Genomic DNA, 9,422 nt, shown 5'->3' on the forward strand with positions numbered 1-9,422 from the left:
ATCCAAAAAGCAGGGTTAGAACCATCTCCAGCCCTGGAGGAACGCTCACCTGCCTGCCCACCTCTGCCCAGACACCATGTATCCAGAGGTGGGACCAGTCCCCCTCAGCAGCTGCAGGTGGCTGTGGGGGAAGGCAGGACCCCGAGCCCCCACCGGCTCTGCAGGCAGGGCTGCTGACATTTTTCTTTCTCCCAGCAGAGATAAAACTTGTACTCATCCTTCACAGAGTTTCTCTGAATTCCTCGTGTGCAGAGAAGACTCTGCCTTGGCTGCTTCTGCCTTCTGACAGACGCCAAGATACTAAGTCCCTCACTTAGATCTCATCATTTGAGAGTGAGAAACCAAATGCCAGATGCAAAAAGAGGAAAGCATGGTTTCTTCTCCCTGTTTCTGAATGCAAGACAGACAGGGTTAAATTGCTGAAGGATGGGGCACTGGATTTTCAAGGGTGTTTAGGCTCCAGAGATGCAGAGACATAACTTCATGAAATAGCCCGTATCACCCCTGTGGGGCAGGCGCCCATCTATCTGCATTATCACACTGCTAAAAAGTCTGGCTCCTGCTAAGCAACAGCAATCTGTAATTCACTCACCACAAAAATATACTGTTTTGCTTTATATATCAGTTACTGTTTTAGCAGGTTTTTTCTCCTGTTATGGTTGTGTTCACATTCAAGGTTGCTGAACTTAACTGATAAATAATGAAGATGCGGGGTTCATATATTTCAAATGAAATTCCACTTTTTATCTCAACGCAGACTGACACAGATGCCAAGGGAAAAAAAAAAAGTTATCACTAGGGATAGCTGGCATTCGCCGTAACATAACAAATCTACAAAACCCAGCCTATCTCAATACATGTGAGCTATTACGAAAATAAATGGGATAACCATAGCGTGTCCTCCTGGTTATCAAAGGAGAATGATCAAATCCAGAGTAAAGGCTATGCCCACCTGCAGCCTGCGGAAGCTGGATGGCTACACCACCCAGCGGAGTGAGCTTTTCATTAATAATGAAAGGTAAAAAGCACAACTGCAACCACGATGAAAAATCAATGACGGAGCTAAGGCTTCTGCTTGCTGATACAAATCGTGAATCAAACCTGTGCTCTTTAAATCACCGTGATGAATGGGCTGGGCTGCAAGGCAGCGGCGGGCTGGGGTGAGCCGTGCGAGGGAGAGCTGGCGGGGGGCTGCCCGGTCAGCCCGGGGCACGCCTCCGAGGAAGCCCCCGGCAGCTGCGGCGGGGGGTCGGGAGCTGCGCGTCCGTGGGGGGGTTCATCTGAGCCATAAGCCACCTCGCACGTACTGGAGACTTGCTCCTCCGGCGGCCCCAGGGGTGCCCCGGGGTCCGTCCCGGCGCCGTGCAACAGGGGCCGGGCAGCGCCGGGCGGTGCGGGGGCAGCAGGAGCTGCGGGGGCGGCCGGGGGCAGCAGGGGGAGCACGGGTGGAGCGGGGGGAGCAGGGGGGGTGCAGGGGGAGCAGGCGGTGCAGCGCTGATTTCACACCGCGGGCCTGCGGGGGCCGGACGCGGTGCCGGTGGTGGCAGGGGACTGGGCAGAGCAAGCGGCGGCTGAGCCCGGGCACCGGTGCCTCTGCACCCCGGAGGGACACGAGGCGGTTTCGGGGGACGCAGCTGTGACCGAGGAGGGGCGCCTGGCGGCCCTGGGACCAACAGGGGACCCTTTCCTGGGGGGTGTCGAGGTAAGGAACGTGCCCCGCTTCCAAGCTGGAGCTGAGCCTGCCCCCCCCTCCCCACCCCACCCCCAGCCCGGCCTCCCTCGCCCGGTACCTCCCGTCTCGGGGGGATCAGCCCTGAGTGGATGTGACATCCATCCGGATGAGGAGGGAGCCCCCGCCCGCCCGCTCCCTCCGCACCGGCACACCGGGGCGGGTCTCGGCCCCGCCGGGCATCCACCGGTGCCACCGCAGCCCGGTGCCGCCGGTCACCGCTGCCGGCGGGGTGCAGAGCCGCCCCGGCCCCCGCAACAACTGCTGCAACTTTCCCCGCTCCCCCGCCGCCCGGCTCCGGCCTCCGCTCCCCGCCGCCCCCCGCCTTACCGGCGGTGCCGCTGCATCCTGCGCGCCGCTGCCCCGCGCTGGCGCCGGTACGGCTCGGCTCGGCCCGCCCCGTCGGGCCCGGTGCGGTGCGGCGCAGCACGGCACGGTGCCACCGGCCCCAGCCCGCCGCTCCCTGCCGCGCTAATCCCGGGCCGGGCCTGTCACTCCGCCCCGCTGACAGCCCCGGCAGCCAATGGGGAACCTTGCCGGGCGCCGCGCCCCGCCCAGTGGCACCGGTGGTGCGTGTCCCCGGGTAGCACCATGCGCGTCCACGTGTCCAGCTGTGCGCATCCCCGTGTCCCGGTTTATCACCGGGCGGGTCCCAGTATCCCACTGTAACACCATGAGGTCCTGGTGCCCTGCTGTGCACACCCCCGTGTGAAGCTGGCCTCACACACCAGCACATGCAGCCCCGTACAGCAGCGTGCACGGCCCCGTGTCCCGATGTGCACATCTCCATTTGTCAGCACGCACATCACCGCGTGGCACGTCCCTGCTCAGCAGCACACATGTTCCCGTGTGACCACAGGCACACGTGCTCACACATGAGCACACACAGCCCTGTGTGTTGTGTCCTGTGCTGCAGGGTACAGGCTGGGCCCGTGCCCCACTGCTGCTCAGGGACCAGGAAAATGAGAAGACAGAAGCTGCCATGTGGCCTGGGCCACTGGCCACCCTGATGAGCCATTGGCCCTTGCCCCAGGGCACAAACTCCATACCAGGGACTTGCCCCTCTGCAGGTCCTCAACCTAAGCACACCATGGCCGCTACCCAGGCGTCCCAGGCCACCAGTGACCTGCCATCACTGTGTCACCAGCCACCCCAAAGATGGGAAATGCCATCCCAGTCTCAGGAAACCACTTTGTGCTAGAAGGGAAAAAAAACCCCATCCTTCACACCCTGCCCCAGGAGCTCCAGCAGCACCAGCAGCTCATACAGGGCAGCCAGGCGCCAAGGTGAGGGGTGCTGTTGCAGGCACCCCAGCCACCACACTGGGCCTGCAAGTGGCAGCCACTGGGGCTGGCAGCCAGCACTGCTGCCTGCCCAGGTCGCCAGATCGATTCGCTATTAAGCGGCACTTATTACCCAGCCCAGCAATCGTTATTAAATGTGCAGGAGAGGAGAGGCCCAAGGGAGCAGAGGCCTCATGTGCGTGCCGTGCCTGTAAGGGATGTGGGGAGACCTATCCTTCCTTGCTGCTTTCCCTGCCCATACTGAGCCCAGATCTGTGCCCACCTGCCCTCACAGCCACCCAGGAAGCATATCCCCTTATCTGCTCCCAAACATGGGGATGAGGGGAGAAAGCAGCAGTCTGGGCAGGCTCTCCTCATGTTTAATGCATTGACGTGCTGCCATTTTTTCTCCCTCCTTCTCCAGGCTTCTGCCTGCGCAGGGCCCCTCTCCCACACACCGGGGACCACAGGTCCCCAGGCTGCCTCGCACATAGCCGGCTTTCCCAGCAGACTGCAAGAAGCTAGGCTAATTAGGGGCCTCACTGATGTGGGATCAACGACCTGATTCCTTCAGCAGCTTCTCGATGGCAGGAGGGTGGGGAGGGGGGAAGGCTTTTCTCTAAGCTGCAGCCGGAGTGACAAATTTAACCAAGTGGAAGAGCTCAGAGCCTTCCCAGCATGTCCATACCAGGATGAGGCATGCCTGTGCCTTCCCAGCACCTGCAGACAGCCCTGCTGAGAGCTGCAGAGGGTAAGGGAGAGGTCCTCTCCTGCCACCCTGGCCAGAGAGCCAGGCCAGCCCCAGAAAACACATTTCCTGCCAAACCACCTGTTTCCCCTGCAGCTGCTGTTCCTCTCCCCTGCTGTGCTCCACTCCATATCCCCCTCAACTCCCCACAGCCCTATAACTCTGGAAGGATGTGCCCACATACATGGATCCAGCTAGCACTGACACAAGCTCCACCGGGTCAAGATTTAGCCCTGGCTCCCCTGGTCCCTCCTGCTGTGAGCCCCTCCCCAGCTGATGCGGGGTAGGAGGGAGCAGGGAACCCCTCTGGAAAATGACAGAAGGGCACAAGCAAGGTCCCCAGTGTTCTACCCCACAGCCCCAACCCAGCGGGCTTAGCTAGAGAGCCTGGAGGTCAGTGCACTGGGAGCCCTCTTTACTGTCACTTGGGTACTTCAGCACCTCCAGTCTTGACCACAGGTAGTGCATGAGAGCCCACCTGGCTCCACATCATCCCTTTCAGCTTTCTGGGCTCTGCCAGTTCCTCAAGCCCAGCCACAGGCAGCTTTCCAGGAGTTTTCTATTGCCAGCATTGCCCTTGCTCATTGCAACACAGCACTCCCTCCCAAGGCCAGAAGGCGTTGGTGTCATCAGGGCAGCACAATGAATTTCTTGCTTGGAAGAGATGGACCTGGGATGTCAGTGTCTTGGCCGATGTACAGATCTGTCTGATATTTGGGTGGGGACAGGGCAGACTAACTCATTCCCCCAGCCGGCTCCAGGAGGGGATGGTGCTCAGCCTGCCCTAAGGCACACAGGTCAGCCTCTAGAAAGGCACTTCTGCAATTGCAGCTCTGCTTGGAATAAACACCCTGGTGCACCTCAGGGCTGCTCCCCTGAGCACAGGGAGGCTGGCAGAGCAGTTTTCTTGAGGCACTGCAGAGAGCATAAGGGCCATATTCTGCCTCCCCACTGCCAAAGTCTGTGGGGCTGTGCTTTGGCCTCGGGGTACAGCACAGCCCTGCAAGTGGGCACAGACACTCCATCAGCAGATGAGTGCTCCTCATCCAGTTCACTGCAAGCACCATGGAAGGAGCAACTCCAGCCCCACAGGAGATGGGTCCCAGTGAGCACAAGCAAAGCTGAACTCCTCCTGTCTCTGCATTGAGGGCTCCAGGGCAACCAATTAGGTTGCATGTGCTCCCTCAAGATCTAGACTTAACTACATGGCTCTAATTAATGCCTTCTGCCTCTGATGCCAACACCCAACCACATCCTCGCTGTATATTAAAAAGCCACTGCAGTATAAGCCAGGTCTTTAATGGGTTGATACACATATCTGTTATTGCACCAAGCTGGTGGTTAAGGGTGAATGGTGACAATATCATTCCTTGACAGCCTGTTACACAAATGCTTCCTTACAGCTTACTCTGAGCACAAAGGTGGGGCTGGAGACCCTGCCTGTCCCCCTGCCCAAACATTGCCGGGACCTGGATCAGTGCTCACCTGCACTGTCCTGTGCCTCTTGCAGCTCCCTTGCATGGGGCAGGCATGTGAGACCATGGCAGGATTTTTCAGGGTGAAAGGCACTCTGGAAGAGGACATGGACTGCAAAATGTCTTACCAGAGAAAAGCCAGTGCAGACTACAGTCTATGCAAGGGATAGCTGCTGCCTGCCCAACTACCAGTGCCTTCCCCAGTGTCCCACCTCCCTACCTGCGGCTGTCCCCTCTTGCAGGGCTTGGAAGAGCAAAGCCACAGAAAGAAGGTAGAAAAAGCTTGTACTGGGCCTCAGTGAGCTGTAACAAAACATTTCTGTAATGCCCTGGGAACGCCTGCTGTTACAGAAATCCCCTCAGACTGTCCCAGCCCCAGGCAGCACCCATGCAGGATGCAGGCTTTCCCTTGCACCAGCATTGCTCAGTTGAGACAAAGGCAGAAATGCCAGCATGGTAAAACCTGTCCTGGGGATGTGGGCGGTGGGGCCTCAGCACAGCTTGAGCCATAAATAATCTCCCTACACAGCAGTTAGGGGAACAACAGTGTGGGAGTATCTCTTGGTAAAAAGATGTTCAGGGAAAAAGATGCTCTTGAAGGAAAGCAGATTTCCTTCAAGAAAGAGTGATGGTGGGGTGCACTTTCCACTGAGGATGGAGCTTCATGGGTGCCAGCAGGTCACTCAGACCCACCTCACTGAGGTGAGTCACTGCACCAAAGAGACAAATATAGTCTGAAACAACCCAAATCACCATCTCTCTGGTACAGCCTCCCAGGACACAACTTGTGCTGCAGCACAGATCTCTGGAGATACTCTTCAACTAGTCTCCACAACAGTAAGGTGCAATCCCTTCCCCACCACCTTCAGCCTCAAGATTCACATGGGGAAAGGTGAAAGGCTGTAGAAGGGGAGTAAAAACAATGGATGCAGGGAATCTCTTATGCAGAAAAGAGACAATAGGCCCCAGGCAGACAGCCTGACCCAGCCCAGGGACAATGTGGTCACACACAGAATTGTATAAAAGGTGTGGAAATCCTAAAAGGTTGATTAAGGAGCAACTACAAGCACAGTAAGGAAACTGAGCAAAACCTGCTACTGTGGAGATGTGTGGAGACACATACAAGGGACATGCTGAGAGCTTGAAAGCAGCAGATTCACGAGGGGGATGCTGCAGAACAGGCCTGCATTGGTGTGCATCTGGGAGCTCCTCATGCATGTTCCTCTTCCAACCCTGACTTGCACAACTTGGCCTTGCTTTACTTCCATATATATATTTTTTAGCCCTAACTCTACAGCCAGAGTCTTTTTTCAATAAGAAAGGGGAAGGTATCATGTATAGGGAAGAGCTGAAAAGAAGGCACCATGGGTTTCTGTTTCACCAGCTTAAAAGTGGCTCCTGGCAGCACTGCAATCTCAGCACTCAGAGCAGAGTTTGCCCTGTGAGCTCAACATCTCCCATGCAACCAAGAAGTCCAGCCATGGTCCACTCCAGCCCCAAGACTGATGGAGGGTGTCAGACATCCTACAGCCAGAGAGATTATAGAGCCAGATCCTTTGAAAGAACCTGGTAAGAGTCCAAGGAAAAACAGTATTGATGGACTACTCAGCTTCTGGGGTGCTGCATGCACCTCACATCTTAAGGAGTCAACGCTGCAGAACTACAGGCATCTTTGAAAAGATTAAGTCTTTTGCCCCACTTAAGACTAGACAACTGTAAAGGAAATGCCCCCAAAGTCTTTGCAAGGCTAGAAGTGTTTAGCCAGCAAGGTGCCAAGCCATCATACAAGGTGGTGATAGAGCTTAGGACAGCAGGTTAGTGCTGGCTTGGCATCATATCAAACTCCTAAAAATAAGCTGTACCCTCCCACAGCACCAGCCTCCAGGGACCCCAGCAGGCTTGAGGAAACCCAGCCAATCTCTTAATATGCCTTTGACATGGAGATAGCTGCACTTTCAATGCAAAGGAACTGTCAAGGGCAAGTCTTCCCCACCCATGCCCCAGGATCAGCTGGCAAAACAGGAGCACCTCTGAGAACCAAAGCCTGAGATTCCTGACCTGAGGTCTGCTCTTAACCACAGGACTCCACCCTCCCTTCAGGTCCCAGGTCCCTAAATCTCACTCCCACTACTTCCCAAAGATTGAGGTCAAGACCAAACTGCTCCTCTAGACTCTTCAAAAATACAGCTAGGCACCAGCACTGCCTTGCAGCAGTGGAGCTGGCTGAAGCCTCTGTTTGCTCCAGGGGGATATTCATGAGGCTAAAGATGCCAGTAGGATCAGACCTGAGGCCATGTCCTGACTCCCAGAGCAGCCAGTACCATATGTTTCCAAGGAAGACACAAGAAAGCCGCAGCAGCAGTTGTAAGCTAATCTGCTCCTCCTCCAGGGCTCAGCTTAGTTGCTCGCCACTACAGATCAGCTCAAGGCCTGACGCAGGAGCCATGCTTTCCCTCACATCCCTGACATCAGTGGTCAGTGGCATAACAGGAGAGCCACGGGACTGAGCAGTGTCCCCTGCTTGCTGAAGGTACCTGTGCAATGCACCTCCCCAGCTGCCCTGCATGCACCACAGGTGTCACAGCCCAGCACCACTCCTGGGAACATGCAGCTTTGGACACACTTTATCCAAAACAGTTTCTTATGAGGGGACAAAAAAAGAAGTGATAGGCACGTGCCTGGTGAGTTATGACAGATGCAGTTTCCCCTTAGAAGGGAAGCACCTCCAAGCTCACCTCACTGATCTTGCAAGGGACACCCTCTTTAAGCCAAGAACCAGGGCTGCCTGAATGGCACCAGGCACACGCTGTGCCAGAGACCCAACAGGACATGCACTGAAACTGTGCCAGCTGGGTAACTAAGTGCCTGTCAGCTCCATTTCCCCATCTCTCGCGTCCTGCCTCCACCAGGCTTGCCACTGAACTTGCAGCACTTACAGGCCCCAGTAAACTTGCACATAAACATAACCACAGCTCTTTTTACTCCCTTTTAGAAAGCAAATTAAGACAACTGGTTGGTCTTGCAGGAGCAATTGTGCTAATCTTTCCCACATCCTTTTTAAAAATCTAGAAGCTGGCAGTTATCCAAGCTTATATAGGAAGTTTTTCACCCAAGCTCTGCCTCCATCCTACAGCTTGACTAGCAAGGTAAATTCCCCTGGTCTCAAGCAATCTCCCTAGCATCAGGGCCAACTCAGGAAGCTGCTTTGGCAGGAAGGTTTTGTAGTATTAGGGCTCAACTAGAAACATTCATCTAGCTGAAGGTTAAAAAGGAGACTTCTGGACACCTCTCAAGAAAATGCAGGCAGGCCCACCTCAGGCAAAGCATATACCACCAGAAAAGTAGAAGCTTACTGCAACTCCTGGCCAAGCAGAACAATTCCATGGCTCTTCAGGCTTACCTGCTTTGAACTGTCCCTTCACTGCTAAGCTGCAGTGGGTAACGCTGCCCGAGTCCTGTACTGCAGTGCTGCACAGCCATATCACAGCCACATGCTAGGCAGGAAAAATTCCTAAACACAAGACAAAAGTAACACTAGTTTAGTATACTTACCGTTGGTGCAGTCCTAGATTACTAGCTCCACTAGATATCCTGATAGCATAAAGCTGTGTCTCAGCATACCTCCCTACAATGCAGTAACAGGCTCTGATGCTTTTCCTGCATCCACAATTGATCTGTAGAGGAAGAAGAGAATAATTTAGGTGCTTCATAGCCAGAAACTGTCCATGACTCCTAGCACATACATCCTAGTAGCTGTAGCCATAACTTCAAACCTACCTACTAACTTCCCCACAAACTAACAGGTGTTAGGTCTCAGAATGTGTACGGGGTGTGTGGCACTAATAAACCTTACTGGCACTAACCAGCCTCACCTGGAGCCTCCACCACTCCTGCCCATAGGCCGTAGGGCTCTATTTAAGCTCAGCCTGGGCTCTTAGTTCTTCTTAAGCAATGTTGTAGGAGCGCTGGTCTCTAACTTAGTTTAGCTAAGCTATTTGCATGCTGCACTGTGGGCGCTGTTGATCTGGACCTTCCCCTGTAGATTGATGTCCTAACATCCTAGGTAGACCCCAGGTCTGTTGATCATGAGGCTGTGCCTGACCCTGGTTATCCCTACTGGGCACTAGCCAGGTATTGAGTGGCTAGTGGTCTCTGGCTGGGGAGGCACCTGCCCTTTTGTGGACAGC

At 55.2% G+C, this 9,422-nt stretch overlaps 1 protein-coding gene across 6 annotated transcripts in view; it reads right to left on the reverse strand.

Moving 5' to 3' along the window:
* PSD (pleckstrin and Sec7 domain containing) overlaps window positions 1–9,422 on the reverse strand; it is a 47,564-nt gene that overhangs the window by 36,192 nt on the left and 1,950 nt on the right. For 4 of the 6 annotated variants that reach the window (XM_056352288.1, XM_056352287.1, XM_056352286.1 and 1 more), the window contains exon 1: window positions 2,060–2,202. The gene's annotated coding sequence lies outside the window, so the exon portion shown is untranslated. Of the gene's footprint in view, window positions 1–2,059; window positions 2,203–8,635; window positions 8,747–8,787; window positions 8,910–9,422 lie in introns of those variants that run through there. The other 2 variants (XM_056352284.1, XM_056352285.1) reach the window with 2 other exon arrangements.

The sequence above is a fragment of the Falco biarmicus genome, chromosome 9 (assembly GCF_023638135.1).
Source record: "Falco biarmicus isolate bFalBia1 chromosome 9, bFalBia1.pri, whole genome shotgun sequence".
NCBI classification, from domain to species: domain Eukaryota; kingdom Metazoa; phylum Chordata; class Aves; order Falconiformes; family Falconidae; genus Falco; species Falco biarmicus.